Source organism: Pseudophryne corroboree, chromosome 2 (genome assembly GCF_028390025.1).
Source record: "Pseudophryne corroboree isolate aPseCor3 chromosome 2, aPseCor3.hap2, whole genome shotgun sequence".
NCBI lineage: Eukaryota > Metazoa > Chordata > Amphibia > Anura > Myobatrachidae > Pseudophryne > Pseudophryne corroboree.
This window is the reverse complement of record NC_086445.1, coordinates 687,112,826-687,130,918: the sequence shown is the minus strand read 5'-3', so window position 1 is coordinate 687,130,918 and position 18,093 is coordinate 687,112,826.

Here is an 18,093-nt window from a genome sequence, read left to right as displayed (position 1 = left end):
TACACACATGGCAGGTATATCATTTTTTGTGAAGTTGAAGGGAGTTTCCAACTTTACAAAAAATGTTTTATCCGTGAAGGCCATTAAAGGTTGGGCTCAGGTAGTTCCGGTTGCCCCAGATAGTAGATGCTCCATCAATGCGTCCCTTCTCCCGTCTGTTCTCGGGGCGGTTGCTGACGTCACTTCATCTGCTTTCGAAGCCCTGTTATTTCAGTTAGCTTTTTCTATGGCTTACCATGGCAATTTCCGGGTTTCGGAGTTGGTCGCCCCCTCCAAATGGGAGGATGCAACTATGCTCTGTTCCGATGTGCATGTAGGTGATGAGTTGTTGTGGTGTAGAGTGCATCGCTCTAAGGTGGTCATTCTGAGTTGATCGCTAGCTGCTTTCATTCGCTGTGCAGCGATGAGGCAAAAAATGGCACTTTTGAGCATGCGTATGCGGTGCAATGCGCACGCGCAAAGTAATATTACAACAAACTATGTAGTTTCACACAAGGTGTAGCAAAGCCTTTCAGTCGTGCTGCTGGCCGCAGAGTGATTGATGTGAAGTGGGCGTTTCTGGGTGTCAACTGACCATTTTCAGGGAGTGTTCGGACAAACGCAGGCGTGCCAGGAAAAACGCAGGCGTGGATGGGCGAACTCAGGGCGTGTTTGTGAGGTCAAAACAGGAACTGAACAGTCTGAAGTCATCGCAAGCGCTGAGTAGGTATTGAACTACTCTAAAACTGCACCAAAAAAAAAATGCCGCCGCTCTACGATCCTTTCGTTTGCACGTCTGCGAAGCTAAAATACACTCCCATTGGGAGGCGGCATAGCGTTTGCACGGCTGCTAAAAACTGCTAGCGAGCGAACGACTTGGAATGACCACCTAAGACCGATCAGATGTGCGGGGGGAAAATGGGTTCCTTTCTTACCCATTTCCCTGGACGTCTTTCCGGTGGCACTGGGCGTCCGCTATGTTTCAGTCCGGCCTTCCTCGGAATGTTCCTGGCAGTGGCATGCGGTGAGGTCAGTGGCTGGTGAGGCACTGCAGCCATAATGTCCACCGAGTCCCCTGATGACCCCTACCACCGCCGAGCCGAAGCCTGCTACTGCCCCCAAACCTCTGCCCACTACCACCACCGCTAATGGCTTTTGCCCACGCCAATGGCCGCTACCTTCCTGCCCTGTCTCCCTCCAACGCCACCTTCCTGCCCTGTCTCCCTCCAGCACCACAATCCTGCCCTGTCTCCCTCCATTGCCATCATCCTGCTCTGTCTCCTTCCAGGGTCACTATCCTGCCCTGTCTCCTTCAACGCCGCCATGCTGCCCTGTCTCCCTCCATTGCCACCATCCTGCTCTGTCTCCTTCCAGTGTCACCACCCTGCCCTGTGATAAAGCTAAATATTTATCTTATATAAAACCCTTTATGAGGTCTAAGAACACTGTACGCTATTTACGTATGGAGTACCGTAAGGGTACGCTCGTAGCGTAACGATCGCTTAGCCGTGGTCGAGACGCTCAAGCGTCACGTTCGCTCACGGCCAAGAGATCACAGGCAGGCACGCTATTGGCTGCCGTCTAACGTAATGATTCGCTATAGCGTAGCGGACGCTCGGGACCACGAGGAGATCACCAGCGGCGCTGACGCTCACAATGTTAAACCTTTATATCTAAACCATAAACAGTATATTATGCAGTAAAACCTTAGTGTAGAAATAGGGTGTAGATGCAACCTAGTGTAACCTTATTAACTCAAATGCTGTTCGAGCGTCACCGACGCTCTGAGAATACTAAACACTATAAGAAATACACAGATACCTGGGCTTAGGGTCCAACGCCTAATATATATATATATTATGAATGATATACTTGCAAAAGAATTAACACAATACAAGTCATACACTACAATATAACATAGACTACCTAACCAGATAACTACACAGGAAATACAATACAATACAATTATGTTTTAAGGGAAAATAAGAGAGAAAGAGGAGAAGAGAGAGAGAGAGAGATGGCCCACAATAACAGTAAGAACAATATGGTTGCGGAGAAACACTTACGCACAAGGGGAACGATCGCATGCGCCTCTGGACATCCAGCTCCCGATTTTCAGCAATGATAACCGTTGAAGAGTGAGCTGGATGTGATCGGCTTGTCTATTTATGCCCCACACACAATACAATTCAATGGTCCCTACAATCTCATTGTTCATTGGACATAGGAATTCCTCCTCGCACTATAACAAAAGGTCATAGGTTGATTCATACAGGTGGGCTGTGACGATTTCCAACAGCTCAGGTGGGAGGGAAACTGGGTTTCCCGCCGCATGGCTAAGTAAGAGCAAATAATAGTAAATGGACATAAACTTCTTATGTCCATAACTATTCGCACGAGTGATTAATCCGCTCCAAACCAACACCGGAATATTGCTAATTAAATACTCTTCCGATGGGTACTAAACACCACTGTATGACTCCTGTTAGACCCTTCGTACAATACAAAGAGGGATCCCTCTGTCCAAGAACATGCTATATTAACTAAACTTTCAGAATCTATCAAAGGGACCATGATCTACAAAATACTTTATATAGTAAAAATATGTAACGATTGAGTCGCACGCTACGATCACATAAACTCTACCGTAAATACGCATACCGTGCGCCTGCGGGTGCCCGCGACTGTGAGTATGCGCACTCACGGGAGAGCGTACGCATGCGCAGCGCGGACGTGTATGAGGTGCAAATATGGCAGTGTGTATAGAGATATTTTTCTGACTTTGACAGTCCATCCTTTGGCAGTCAATAATAACTGCCACCTTCTAAAACATTTCAAAAAGAGAAAAATATATGTCAGGGGTTAATACATTTCCATGGTTGGGTAAGGGAGGAGAGAGGAGAAGGTGTGAAGAGGGTATGACCTAGTGAGATAGTAGAAGCATGTGTGTATGAATCCATGTTTGGGGGGTCATGTATCATCGTGCCGTACGTGTTGTACATCAAGCTTCGAGGCATGCGAAGTATACATTTGAATTCCTTCTTATCCCGTGGTACGGGTCTGTGGATGGGCTGTCAAACTTTACCGAGCTCTTTTCGGCTTTTGGTTGTAACAAAATGGGGAGCACATTTTAGTTGATGATACATGAATGGGGGAATATGTGATTGCTGATATCTGTGCCTGTATTCCCTATACTATGTGTGTAATTACCTGAAGGTTGTAGAGATGAAGAAAAAGAACACTTATGGTAAATGCAGTGGTATTCTATGTCAGGTAAATGAACATTTGTCGGTTGAAGTCTTGTTCGGTGTCTGTTGAATGCAGTCTTCTTTGTGCTTTTGCCCATAAGGTGCGAGCAAAAGCTTTGTCAATGTCCATAGATTTACAAAAGTGTTGGGCTAGCGTAATTTTAAAATTTCTAGGGAAACTGGGGATCTATGGCAAAGTTCATCAAAAATCTGTGTATCGGGTTGTCAAAACTTCTTCTTTAATCCATCTGTTGTCTGTATATCGGCTCATCAAATTCCTCGTCCAAGTGGGTCTTTTTACCTTGGAGGAAACGGAAAAACAGGTGAAAGAAACGGACCGTAGAAATCGCATTTTCATCACATCATTGTTTCTACATTTGGGTCATAAATCAAATCCATTGGAATTACAGTTTCCTCACTCCTTAAACTCATCACCCTGGTACGACGATTGCACTTCATTAAAGCCTGACCGCATCTAAATATCAAACCAATTGATATGACAACACCTAAGATACATAGGAGAAACTTCCCAACATCCATTATGACTCCTTGAGCCCACTCTCCTAAACCAGAGAACCAATTTCGCGGGTTCAACCATGACACCCAACCAGTCAGCTCATTTCCTACAGCAGCAAGAGTGAGATTGTGTCTCCTGTGAAATTCCCACATCAGTTGGAGAATATCGTCCATCTTTTGGTCTATGACCTCGACCGGGTCCTCGGTACTATTTGTAATATATGTGCAACATTTCACGCCATACTGCGTTGCCAGTGTGACACAATATCCACCTGTTACTGCCGTGAGATAATTGAGAATCATTCTATGCTGAACCAGTTCTGTTTTATAAGCTTGAAGTTCTCTTCCAGTATACCTAAACGTGTCATCATACATTTCAGTGATATTATCTAACAAATTTGCAAGCGCAGATATGTATTTATAATTCAACACTCCTCTGGCGGTGCGAGTGATGTCTAACGCGATTAGAAACTGAATCCCGGTGGATTCATGGATCATGTCAGAGGCCGGATGCTCTGTTCTTTCTATCAGGTGCCATTTAACTACGTGCTCGTAATGGGTGTGAGTATAAGGAGCTTGGGCAACATGGTGTATGTCTTTCATTTTGTCATGTGATACAGTCATTACTTCAGGCAGTACTTTTCCAATATAACACAATCCTTCAGAGTTTGGGGCAAGCCACTTATACGCCTTTCTCCCGCATATGAAATATGCATCATCGGGGAGAACATATGGGACGGAGTAGGACATAACCATATTACACACCTTCCATGTGAAATCTCCTAACCCTAATTCTTCCATCTGCTTAGTACACGTATCAGGTTGTACGATATGTGCACAGTATCCTGGTGATACCTCTCCAACTCTCGTAATCCTATTTCCTAAGGTATACCTATATCGGAAAGATTTTCCTCTACTGGCTATGTGGCGTATAAGCTCTGTATCTGTAGGCATTCTATCTGCTCTATGCGAAAAGGTCATGGTTTGGTTACTCCATGACACTTCCCAATTTCACGGCTTTCGGGGATTGGAGATGTTAAAACATAATAGGGACCTATCCACATGGTATTGGTGGAGCTTCAAACTAGGAGGGCTGGAGATATTAAACCTCCTGTCCACCGGTCTCCCACCACTTAACTCAAGTACCTCCCCTAACGTTAAAGGAAATGGTACTAGCCCTGATTTGCTATGACCTTGAGGTACTTGAGAGCATACCCAACAATCTGTTTGATTTAACACACTACCCACTAAGGAGTGATAGTCACTCAATGGATGCCGGTCCATGTGGATATTAAAACTGGATTGGCATTTCTTAATGCACCCGTCCTCCACTACGTTGTCACAGAGCCTACAGATACAGTTTTCTTCAGCTAACAATCCTTCACAATTCCTTCTATTGTCAATGCTATCGGATCGTTTTCTGATACTCGCCTTTACTTGTTGGTTAAGTTGTTCTTGGAAAATTACGCCTCCATCTTTATCATCAGAACCCATTCCAGAACCTCTCTCGACCTCCATGGTACTCTCGCCGGAACAGACTGCTCTGGTCAACATCATGGTCAACCGGAAAATCCGGATCACAGTCTCTTGGGGCAAGTCCATCTTGTAGGAGGAAACGGAGAAGAATGAGAAGGGGGAAAAAATAATTTGAGGGAGAGGGGATGGGAAGTTGGAGAAAAACAATAAAAGGGAACAGGGGATCGACAACTGCTTTTGGTCTTGTGATTTTCAATGCTCAGGTGCCGCCTCAATCCTCCTGGAACAGACACTCCAGTGATACAACCTCTACCGTCTGTTCCTTATCACGAGACCTCTCTGGATCAGCAACCTTCTTACAGTGGGACGAATGAACCCAAGTCTCTCTCTCAGCAACCTTCAATGCTGTAGTGCTAGTCAATAAGACCTGGTATGGTCCTTCCCATCTGTCAATAAGGCAACCTGAGCGTAGAAAATTCCGTATCATTACATAATCCCCAGGTTCAATGTCATGACAATTACTATCTGGTAAATCAGAAATCACCAACTTCAGATTATCATTTTGATTCCTTAACTGTTTACTCATGTTAATCAAGTATTTTACAGTCACTTCATTGTTACACTTCAAATCATCCTGAGGGTTAATCATAACATGCGGTTGTCGACCAAACAAGATTTCAAAGGGAGACAGATTAAGAGGGGACCTGGGAGTGGTTCTGATGCTGTACAGTACAATGGGTAAAGCTTCTGGCCATGTCAATCCTGTCTCTGCCATCACTTTACTCAGTTTATTTTTAATAGTGCTGTTCACTCTTTCCACTTTCGCACTCGCCTGTGGACGGTATGGAATGTGCAGCTTGCTATCAATTCCCATCAATTTACACATTCCTTGAAAGACATCACCTGTAAAATGGGTACCCCTATCACTTTCGATAATTCTAGAGATACCATATCTACATACAAATTCCTGCACAATTTTCTTAGCAGTAAACATAGCGGTATTTGTGGCCACCGGAAATGCTTCGACCCAATTTGAGAAAACATCTATACAAACAAGTACATATTTCAAATTTCGACAAGGGGGTAATTGTATAAAGTCAATCTGTATTACCTGGAAAGGGCCGCCGGCAGGTGGGATATGAGATGGTTCTGTAGGTATTGCCTTTCCGATGTTCTTTCTCAAACAGGTAAGGCATGACATTGCTCTTTTACTCGCATGAGATGAAAATCCTGGGGCACACCAATATGCTCTTACCAACTTGCACATCCCTTCCTTGCCCAGATGAGTCAGCCCGTGAGCTGCCTCAGCTAAACATGGAAGGTATGCTCTAGGGGCCACTGGTTTACCGTGTCCATCCGTCCAGAGTCCTGAGGACTCCTGGCCATATCCTTTTGCCTTCCAGACTGCCCTTTCCTGTGTGGAACACAAATTTTGCATCTCACACAACTTCTGTGTGTTGATGGTATTAAATACCATCAGTTGTGTGGTGTCTGTCTGTCTGGGGGTACCAGCTGCTAACTTAGCAGCTTCGTCTGCTCGGCTGTTACCAAGTGATACTGGGTCCTGGCTATATGTGTGTGCTTTACATTTGATAACAGCCACTCTGTCGGGTTCCTGTATCGCTGTTAGAAGCCTATTTATGTGAGCTGCATGCACTATCGGTGTACCAGCTGCCGTCATGAAATTTCTGAGGCGCCATAGGGCTCCGAAATCATGGACTACCCCGAATGCGTATCTAGAGTCGGTGTAGATATTGGCTGATTTGCCCTTAGCCAATTCACATGCTCTGGTTAGGGTGACCAGTTCAGCAACCTGGGCTGAGTGAGGTGGGCCTAGCGGTTCCGCTTCTATGGTGCCTTGGTCATCTACGACTGCGTATCCAGTACACAAGTCTCCCGAGTCTGACTGTCTATGACAACTACCGTCCGTGTAGAACGTAAGTTCTACATCTTCCAGTGGGTTGTCACTGATGTCAGGCCTTGCGGTAAAATTTTGGGTCAAATATTCCATACAATCATGTGTGTCCTCCTTTGTGTTAAATTCTCCTTCCCCACCACTCTCATCCTCCACCCTTTGTGCCTGTCCAGGCACACCTGGGAGATACGTTGCAGGATTTAATGCACTGCATCTCCTTATGGTGATGTTTACGGGGGCCATTAGTGCCAATTCCCATCTTGTAAACCGCGCTGATGAGACGTGCCTGGTTTGGGCAGAATTTAGCAAGGCTGACACTGCATGTGGTGTATGAATTGTGAGGTTGTGACCTAGCACGACATCTTCGCTTTTCGTTACTAGCAATGCTATCGCAGCAACGCTTCGCAAGCATGTGGGGAGGGATCGCGCTACCGTGTCTAGCTGAGCGCTGTAATATGCTATTGGCCTGCTGGCATCACCGTGCTTTTGGGTTAGTACGCCTGCCGCGCAACCAGCACTTTCTGTTCCGTATAGCTCAAAGGGTTTCCCATAGTCTGGCATACCTAATGCTGGTGCCTGCGTTAGGCACTGTTTAAGTCTCTCAAATGCCGTCTCAGACTCGTCTGTATGCGAAATCCGATCAGGTTTGTTTGAGGAGACCATCTCCTGCAAGGGTAACGCTAGAATGGAAAACCCTGGGATCCAATTACGGCAATACCCACACATTCCTAAAAATGTTCTGATCTGTTGCTGGGTTTGTGGCAGAGTCATGTCTCTAATAGCTTGAATTCTATCAGCGGTCAGGTGTCTCAGTCCTTGTGTTAGACAGTGTCCCAAATATTTTACCTTAGTTTGGCATAATTGCAACTTGTCTTTGGAAACCTTGTGTCCTGTGTCTGAAAGATGAAACAGGAGCTGTTTCGTATCCTTCAGGGATGCTTCCAATGAATCAGAACACAGTAGTAGATCATCCACGTACTGTATTAATACTGATCCACTCTCTGGTTGGAAAGACTGTAAACAATCATGCAAAGCCTGGGAAAATATACTTGGACTATCTATGAATCCTTGTGGTAATCGAGTCCATGTGTATTGGACTCCTCTGTATGTAAATGCGAACAAATATTGGCTGTCAGGGTGCAGAGGTACCGAAAAGAAAGCGGAGCAGAGGTCAATAACAGTGAAAAATTTTGCAGTGGGAGGGATTTGCATTAGGATGACAGCTGGATTTGGCACTACGGGGAACTGACTCTCAACTATTTTGTTAATCCCCCTTAGATCCTGCACTAGCCGGTAACCCCTCCCCCCACTCTTTTTCACAGGGAAGATGGGACTATTGGCAGTGCTGGACGTTCTTACCAGAATGCCCTGTTGTAGCAAGCGCTCTATTACTGGGTAAACTCCTAACTCCACCTCTGGCTTCAGAGGGTACTGTGGGATTTTTGGAGCTATCCTACCATCTTTTACTTGTACAACTACCGGAGCTACGTTTGCCATTAATCCAGTGTCCTGTCCATCTTTAGTCCAAAGTGACTCTGGTATCTGAGATGTCATTTCTTCTACTTGGGAGGGAGTCCTATTTGTCATAATGGTATGTGACATTAATTTTGATGGGGAGTCTAACATGTCTCGCACTTCCTGAGCGTGATTCTCAGGTATGTCCAAGAATACACCTTCAGGAGTACAATAAATGACGCACCCCATTTTACACAGTAAGTCTCTTCCCAGGAGATTAGTCGGTGCCGATGCAGCCAGCAAAAAGGAATGCTTGGTATGTAAAGGCCCTATTGTAATCTCGGCTGGTTTGCTAACAGGGTAATGCTGGACTACTCCTGTTACTCCCATGGCTGGAATTGTCCTACCAGTGGTTCTCATGCCCACTGTCGAATTTATCACTGATTTGGCCGCCCCCGTATCTACAAGAAAGTTTAATGATTTACCAGCTACATTAATTGCAACTTCGGGTTCACTTCCAAGGCTTGCAATCAATTTTACTGGCTGCAGATTACAGGTATGGCCACACCCCTATTGGGTATGGTGACCTCCCTGAATCCCGCTGGCAGCAACTACTTGTGAGGGAGTTAGCTGGGAACTACCAGAGGCGTGCCAGTCTCTGTTCGGGGGGTATCTTTTTGTTTCCCCTGTATGTGGCTCATAACTCCGTCTCTGTGGACCTTGATCCCAATGTCGTGTGTCGTGTCGTTGTCTAGGGGGTTGATAAGATTTTGGTACATTTCTCGATCTACAGTCTCGTGCAAAGTGTCCCTGTTTGTGACAAAAATAACATGTTACCATGTTTGACTTACCCACAGGGTTTGGTGATATTAACACAGGCTGTTTTGTGGTCAGGGCCTGTATACTTACTGACATTAACTTATCACCTTGTGACTCCCTGTGTCTGGTGATATTCCGGTCGTGATCAATAGCAGCCTCTCTCAAAGTAGCCACAGACAGACCTCGCCAACATGGTTGTGTGGTCTGTACCCTAGTCTTTAATGACTCTTTTAAACCATCCATCAGTACCGATACTGCTACTTCTCGATGGTTTATGTTTGTTTTAATGTCCTCTATGCCTGTGTATTTTGCCATCTCTGATAATGCTCTGTGAAAATACTCTGCAGCTGTTTCTGACTCCTTTTGTTTAATGGAGAATATCTTGTTCCATTTAACTACCGCTGGGAAATACTCCTTTAACTGTAAGCTTATACTTTTTACATTATCTTTGTTGTACACATCTGTAAGAGGTACATCCTGATCTAATCCACAGTCAGCTAAAAATTGAGTTGCGTCGACATTGGAGGGTAAACAAGCTCTTAGCAGTACTTGCCAATCTTTATTATTGGGCTCTAAAGTGTTTCCTAGGTCTCTGATGAATTTTTGGCTAGCAACTAAATCTTTTCTAGGGTCAGGGAATTCAGACACTATGGTCCTTAATTCCATTCGGGTAAACGGGCTATACATGGCGATGTTCCTAACAGGAGTTACTCCTGAAGTGTCCGTTTTCCCATTTGGCACTACTATTACCTTAACAGGATTAATTCTAACAACATCATTCTGTGTAGATTCTGCAGTTTGTGGTGAAATAGTTTCAGCATAGTGTATGGTGCCGTACTTACCCGTTGATACGACCTCACCTGTCCCTCCGCTAGGGGGCTTTGTTACTAATCTTATGGGTTGGGCCGTGCCTACTGTTGTTTCTGATATGGTGGCTGCTAGAGAGAGCACTGATATTGTTGCCGATTCGTCCTCTTGATCACACTCCTGGGGAAAGTTCAAAACAGGGTACAACTTGCACGGGTTAATACTTGCATTGGTTAATTGGTTAACATTATCTTTAACATTTACACAGTTGCTAAGTGTTTGTTTGTTACACCTTAGTGCGTCATTCTCCGCAACCAATTTCTCTCCTGATATGTATGGTGGCGGTGGGGCCGTGGCTATCAGTTTCCTGATCGAGCCAGATCCCGCCGCCTGAGCCAATCCTCTCTGTATGTCACCCTCCTGTTGCCACAACTGCAAATAATCATAATGCTTGATTCGTCTCTTTGCTGATTTAATGAGACATATCCTTCTCCTTTAATTCGTTAACACTTCTGTGCTGAAGCTACCTACTCTTGGGAATTTCTCCCCGTCATGTACTGTCATTCTCTCCCATTCATCACATAAAGCTTCTGTGTGACTTCCGTACTTTTCACACATTACGTACCTTGCCGACCCGACTGGTCGGTTTATAGAATCAACCCGAACCGAGGTTGATCGCCCCCTTCCTGAACAACTGGCCCCCATAATTTGCAGGTGTTACGGAACCTTACAAAAAACCAAGATATTCACGATAGGTTGGCGGTGAAGTTTACCGAGCACCTCACTCACTCGCCCACGCTGACCAATACGACCTGATCACACTGATATAGTGCTGGCGTACTCGACCCAGGGCCCCTATTAACCTTTGTTTACTGGAACATGTGAGTGTGATCCGCAGAGCATTAACCCTTTCCAGTAAAGGTGTGGTTGTCAGATAGTTCCTGAGTGACCAGCGAACTTCCCTTTTTGAAAAAATAAAAAATTACACAAATCACGTTAGAATGTACAAATAGCGTTTATGACCTTTGTACACAAATAGTACCGGTCAGGTTTACTAATGCACACAATTACGTGCGGTACAATCGTTCAGCACATAAGCAACTAATCTTATGTACGGAGCGACCAGCGGAATCGAAAATTGCGGCTGCGAATTCCTTCAGCAAGAGCTTGTATGGCCTATATGGGTGTTGCACCAACCCTTTTTTTGGTGTTGTGCCTGTGGACTCTATAGCGGACTTCCTTGTCTGCTGTACCTAGACCTCCTGGTCTGCTACAGTATGACCTCCTGGTCTGCTATACTCTAATGCTCAAATTTTATGTTTAACCAAGGATGCCTCCCTAGCCACCGTGCATGTCACTTACACGTATGTACCTCACGAGAACTCGATGATTTCTTTTGGTTCAATCCTCAAAATTGTAAAAACAAACACTCACTCACCACATATACACTTTTGTTTCTATTTCTATTTCTGCGCAGAAATTTCTCTTTAGACCAGATGTGTTACAAATTAGGAGAAGGATCTATTAATTTAAATTTCGAATTTAAAATAGATTTGCGCTACTTATCGCCTGTTGCGCTATTTATCGCTTGTTGCGCTATTTATCGTTTGTTGCGCTATTTATCGACTGTTGCGCTATTTATCGCCTGTTGCGTTACTTAAAAATCAACACTATCGTGTGACTTGAGTTACGTGGGCGTACCTAGACGCTCCGTTGCGTAATTTACGCTGCGTGCGTCGGCCCTTTGCGTACGCGAGTCTCCCTTTGTTAGAGACACGTGTACACCAGTCTTTGTCCACCGTAACACAACTAACACGTTTTATCAATATAGATGATCCTCGATCATCTACCGCACACCACACCAATCTCTCCTTTTACCTTTAGGTAGAGCTGTGTGTATTTCTATACCTTAACTGTATTACCTTTACTCTTTAACTATGAAATAGCGGCAAATCTCTCTTAGTACGTTTATCAATTATACAATGGCAAACAGGAGAGTGATATATGAAAATACACGAATGAAAAGAAATGCAGATATGCGTGCGTGTGTACGCAAGACAGAAATAAACAGTTTTAAAAAGACACTATCGTTTTGTTCTTACCTCCGGTCCCGGATTCCTTCAGCACCCTTTACTAAGCGAAGCAGACGCTTATCCAAACAGCACTACGAGGAATATGACCTCCCGCCCTTTGCTGCTGGATAATGTCTGCTGAAATTACCTAGTGCAGATATGTGAAGGACGGGCGAGCCGCCAATTGATAAAGCTAAATATTTATCTTATATAAAACCCTTTATGAGGTCTAAGAACACTGTACGCTATTTACGTATGGAGTACCGTAAGGGTACGCTCGTTGCGTAACGATCGCTTAGCCGTGGTCGAGACGCTCAAGCGTCACGTTCGCTCACGGCCAAGAGATCACAGGCAGGCACGCTATTGGCTGCCGTCTAACGTAATGATTCGCTATAGCGTAGCGGACGCTCGGGACCACGAGGAGATCACCAGCGGCGCTGACGCTCACAATGTTAAACCTTTATATCTAAACCATAAACAGTATATTATGCAAGTAAAACCTTAGTGTAGAAATAGGGTGTAGATGCAACCTAGTGTAACCTTATTAACTCAAATGCTGTTCGAGCGTCACCGACGCTCTGAGAATACTAAACACTATAAGAAATACACAGATACCTGGGCTTAGGGTCCAACGCCTAATATATATATATATTATGAATGATATACTTGCAAAAGAATTAACACAATACAAGTCATACACTACAATATAACATAGACTACCTAACCAGATAACTACACAGGAAATACAATACAATACAATTATGTTTTAAGGGAAAATAAGAGAGAAAGAGGAGAAGAGAGAGAGAGAGAGATGGCCCACAATAACAGTAAGAACAATATGGTTGCGGAGAAACACTTACGCACAAGGGGAACGATCGCATGCGCCTCTGGACATCCAGCTCCCGATTTTCAGCAATGATAACCGTTGAAGAGTGAGCTGGATGTGATCGGCTTGTCTATTTATGCCCCACACACAATACAATTCAATGGTCCCTACAATCTCATTGTTCATTGGACACAGGAATTCCTCCTCGCACTATAACAAAAGGTCATAGGTTGATTCATACAGGTGGGCTGTGACGATTTCCAACAGCTCAGGTGGGAGGGAAACTGGGTTTCCCGCCGCATGGCTAAGTAAGAGCAAATAATAGTAAATGGACATGTTATGATTCCTGTACTCCAGACCGGAGGAGATCTTATGGCAGGGATCTGAGTACAGGAAAATAAGCTGGTTGTGGGAGCTGGATAGCCTAGTAACCCCTGGCGCCCTAACTCCGTTGTCTCGCCCGTGTTATCAGAAATCCCCTGCGAGACTATGGTTGCTTGAGCCCATGGCAGCCGCGTTTGAAGGGCGGATTATGTCTGCCCAACCCCGATGCCCCCGCAGGTCTTAATGGGAGACAAGGGGAAGTCCGAGACAGGGTGATAACAAGGGGCCCTCTGACTAAGCAACCAGGCCTGGGGTTACAAGCTAACTAACTAAATCAAAAGGTATGTGCGGACTAGCCGCCAGGAAAAAGGACAACCAAGGATCCACTGATCCGACACTCCTATCCGGCACCGCCGGACACCAGAGTGGATCTGTGGAAGCGGAATCCTCCGCAAGGCTCCAGAACACAATTAAACAAAATAATAAACAGAATCGGACAAGCCGCAACACACGGCTGCGCCGCGACTCACGAACACCACCAGATGTTAAAGGTGCTCGGTCAGACTCCAGGAACAGATGGTAACTTCCGAGTACAGGATCTCTGAGGACAGGAACAACCGAAAAGACCGGGACTGGGAACTCTCTGCAGCAGACACAGGCAAACAGGAAGCTATCACCGGCGTCTGTAAGAAGTCCTGAGGGTGCCTTTATTCAGGCACCCTCCAATCAGGATCCAGACAGGACAATCAAATAGAAATGCCGTGCAGCTTGCATGCTGCACGGCCAGCACATAATCAGGGTAATGAGAATAGACCCAGCAACGGGGAACGCGGCTGAACGTGGCGTCCCCGTTGCTAAGGTCAGAGCGGCTCCGTGCGCCCAGCGTCTTAGCGTTGCCAGGGAGCCGGCGGCTGAACGCGCACGGCGTCCCTGGTTGCTAGGCGCCGGGCCGCACGGCCGAGCGGATCCCGGCGCCTAACAGTACCCCCCCCTTGAGGAGGGGTCAAGGAACCCCTAAAGCCAGGTTTCCGAGGAAATTCACGAAAAAATGCCCTTTTGAGCTTTGGGGCATGAAGGTCTTCATCCAGGACCCACGACCTTTCCTCTGGCCCATAACCTCTCCAATGCACCAAAAAATAAAGCCGACCCCGGGACAACTTGGAATCGAGAACCTTCTCAACCAAGAACTCTTGCTGACCCTGTACATTAACTGGTGATCTCCCCTGAGATTTTTTACGAGGAAATCTGCTGGACGAAACATATGGTTTAAGCAATGAGCAATGGAAGGTATTTCCGATCCGTAACGTTTTTGGTAAACGTAACCGGAAAGCAACTGGATTGACTTTTTTGATAATGAGAAATGGTCCAATATATCTAGGACCCAATCTGGCTGAGGTTTGTCGAAGTTTGATGTTGCGAGTCGACAACCACACCCTGTCTCCTACTTTAAAAGTGCACGGCCGCCGGAGCCTGTCAGGAAATTTTTTTTCCCGGAAAGCTGCTTTTCTGAGAGCCAGGTGCACTTTTTTCCAAATAAGTTTAAGATGAGAGGTCAGGGCCAGAGAGGAGACAGAGGAATGTTGAAAAAATGAATTAGCTCTGGGGTGGAAACCAAAAACTGCAAAAAATGGAGACACATTGGTGGAGGAATGACAGGCATTATTATAAGCAAACTCCGCCAATGGAAGAAACTCAGACCAGTCATTTTGGAGTTTGGCCGAGTACAAACGCAAATATTGTTTTAGAGATTGGTTAACTCGCTCAGTCTGTCCATTGGATTGTGGATGATAGCCGGAGGTTAATGATAATTTCATCTTTAATGAAGCACAAAAAGACTTCCAAAATTGCGCAATGAATTGTGGACCCCTGTCAGAAACAATATCAGTGGGTAACCCATGGAGTCTGAAAACATGACGGAGGAACAAGACTGCCAATCCCTGGGCAGATGGCAATCGGGGAAGAGCAATAAAATGGGCCATCTTGCTAAAACGGTCCACTACCACCCATATGACTCGGCATCCGGCTGACAGAGGGAGATCCACCACAAAATCCATGGAGATATGCGACCATGGCCTAAGAGGAACTTTCAAGGGCATAAGTTGACCAATAGGCAAAGAACGGGGAACTTTATGCTGTGCACAGACCTGACACGAAAAAACAAACTCTTTAATGTCTTTGGAAAGACCAGGCCACCATACTGAGCGGGATACTAATTCCAAAGTCTTAGCGATTCCCGGATGCCCTGCAACTTTGCTATCATGAAATTCCGCCAAAATTCCGCTCTCAAAAACTCAGGAACAAAAAGACGACTAGCAGGAGTATTTCCCGGAGCTTGATGTTGAAGCAGCTTTAATTGGGAAAATACATCCTGTGTGAGGCCTGCCTGAATGACTGAAGGCGGAAGTATGGGAGTAACAGGACTGTTGTCTTGAACCGGAAGGAAACTGCGTGACAGGGCATCTGCCTTGGTATTCTTGGAACCTGGTCTGAAGGTGATAATGAATTTGAAACGAGTAAAAAATAAAGCCCAACGAGCCTGTCGGGCATTCAGTCGTTTAGCCGATTCAATGTATTGAAGATTTTTGTGATCAGTCAAAACTGAAATGGTGTGGGTAGCTCCTTCAAGCCAATGTCTCCACTCCTCGAAAGCCCATTTAATAGCCAGCAATTCCCGGTTACCAACATCGTAGTTGGATTCTGCAGATGAGAATTTCCTGGACATAAAGGCACAAGGATGTAACTCAAGGGAATCTGGATCCTTCTGAGAAAGGATAGCCCCTACTCCAACCTCCGAGGCATCCACCTCAATAATGAAAGGTAATTCTGGGTTGGGATGTCTAAGGACAGGGGCTGAGACAAAGGCTTGTTTTAAGGCCTGAAAAGATAACTCCGCTTCACATGACCAATTGGTAGGATCTGCTCCCTTCTTAGTAAGTGCCACAATGGGAGCAACTAGGTCAGAGAAAGAGTGAATAAATCTTCTATAGTAGTTTGCAAACCCTAAAAAGCGCTGAATTGCTTTTAAATTGGTGGGTTGCGCCCAACTAAGGATGGCTTGGAGCTTTTTTGGTTCCATTCGGAATCCCCGAGGGGAAATAATGTACCCTAAAAAGGATACTTCCGTGACATGAAATTCACACTTCTCCAGCTTGGCATATAAGTGATTTTCACGTAATCTCTTTAGCACCTGACGCACCTGGGAAACATGTTGTTCCACGGAGTCAGAATATATCAAAATATCGTCTAAATAGACCACGACGAATCTTCCCAGAAACTCACGGAGCACATCATTAATGAGATCCTGGAAAACTGCCGGAGCGTTAGATAGGCCGAATGGCATGACCAGATACTCATAGTGGCCCGACTGAGTACTAAATGCCGTTTTCCACTCATCCCCTGACCTGATTCTGATGAGGTTATATGCTCCTCTAAGATCAATCTTAGAAAAAATAACAGCCGAACGTAGCTGATCAAAGAGGACAGAGATCAGCGGCAGAGGGTAAGTATTCTTTACTGAGATTTTATTCAAAGCTCTAAAGTCAATGCAGGGTCTGAGTGAACCATCCTTCTTCTCTACGAAGAAGAAACCTGCACTTAAAGGGGATTTAGATGGCCTGATAAACCCTTTCCCAAGGCTTTCTTTCACATACTCATTCATGGCCACAGTTTCAGGACCAGACAATGCATATAACCTTCCTTTAGGCAACGTGGCACCAGGAATTAACTCAATGGCACAATCATAAGGCCTATGGGGAGGCAAAATATCCGCATTGCTCTTGGAAAACACATCAACAAAATCCTGGTATTCCCCAGGAATATGTGCGGAACTGGCGGCAGCTACTCGGATAGGAAGCGTAATACATTCTTTATCACAGATGGTACCCCATTGTAGGATCTCCCCAGACTGCCAATCAATGACGGGATTATGAAAGGCCAGCCAAGGATGACCCAGAACCACAGGAACTGCTGGACAATGGGTAAGGAAAAACTCAATTTTTTCAGAATGCAGAGCTCCCACCGAGAGCAAAACAGGAGGTGTACATAGAGAAATAACCCCATTGGATAAAGGACTCCCATCTAAACCATGCATGGTGATACACCTACCTAAGGTTAGCTGAGGAATACCTAAGGCCTTGGCCCATGTTAAATCCATAAAGTTTCCTGCAGCTCCACTGTCCACAAAAGCAGAGACCGAGGAACAGAGGCTGCCATAGGAAACTTTAGCAGGAACCAACAGTGAATTATTTGAGGAGATGAGCTGCAGACCAAAGTGAACCCCCTCACAATTCACTTGGTCAGGAAGTTTCCCAACTTGTTTGGACAACTACGGGCAAAATGTCCCTTACCTCCGCAGTATAAACACAGACCATAATTTTGCCTCCTGGTTCTTTCTTCCGGAGACAATTTGGAGAGACCAATCTGCATAGGCTCCTCTATGTCTACAGGAATGGAAGGAACCCAGGGAGAGGACCCGACAGATGCCCCTTTTTCAGCCCTCCGCTCTCTGAGCCGACGATCTATTTTAATAGATAGCTCCATGAGGTTATCGAGGGTCTCAGGAGCGGGATACTGGAGGAGACTGTCTTTTATAGATTCCGATAAGCCGAGGCGAAACTGACTGCGCAGGGCTGGGTCATTCCAGCCACAGTCGTTCGA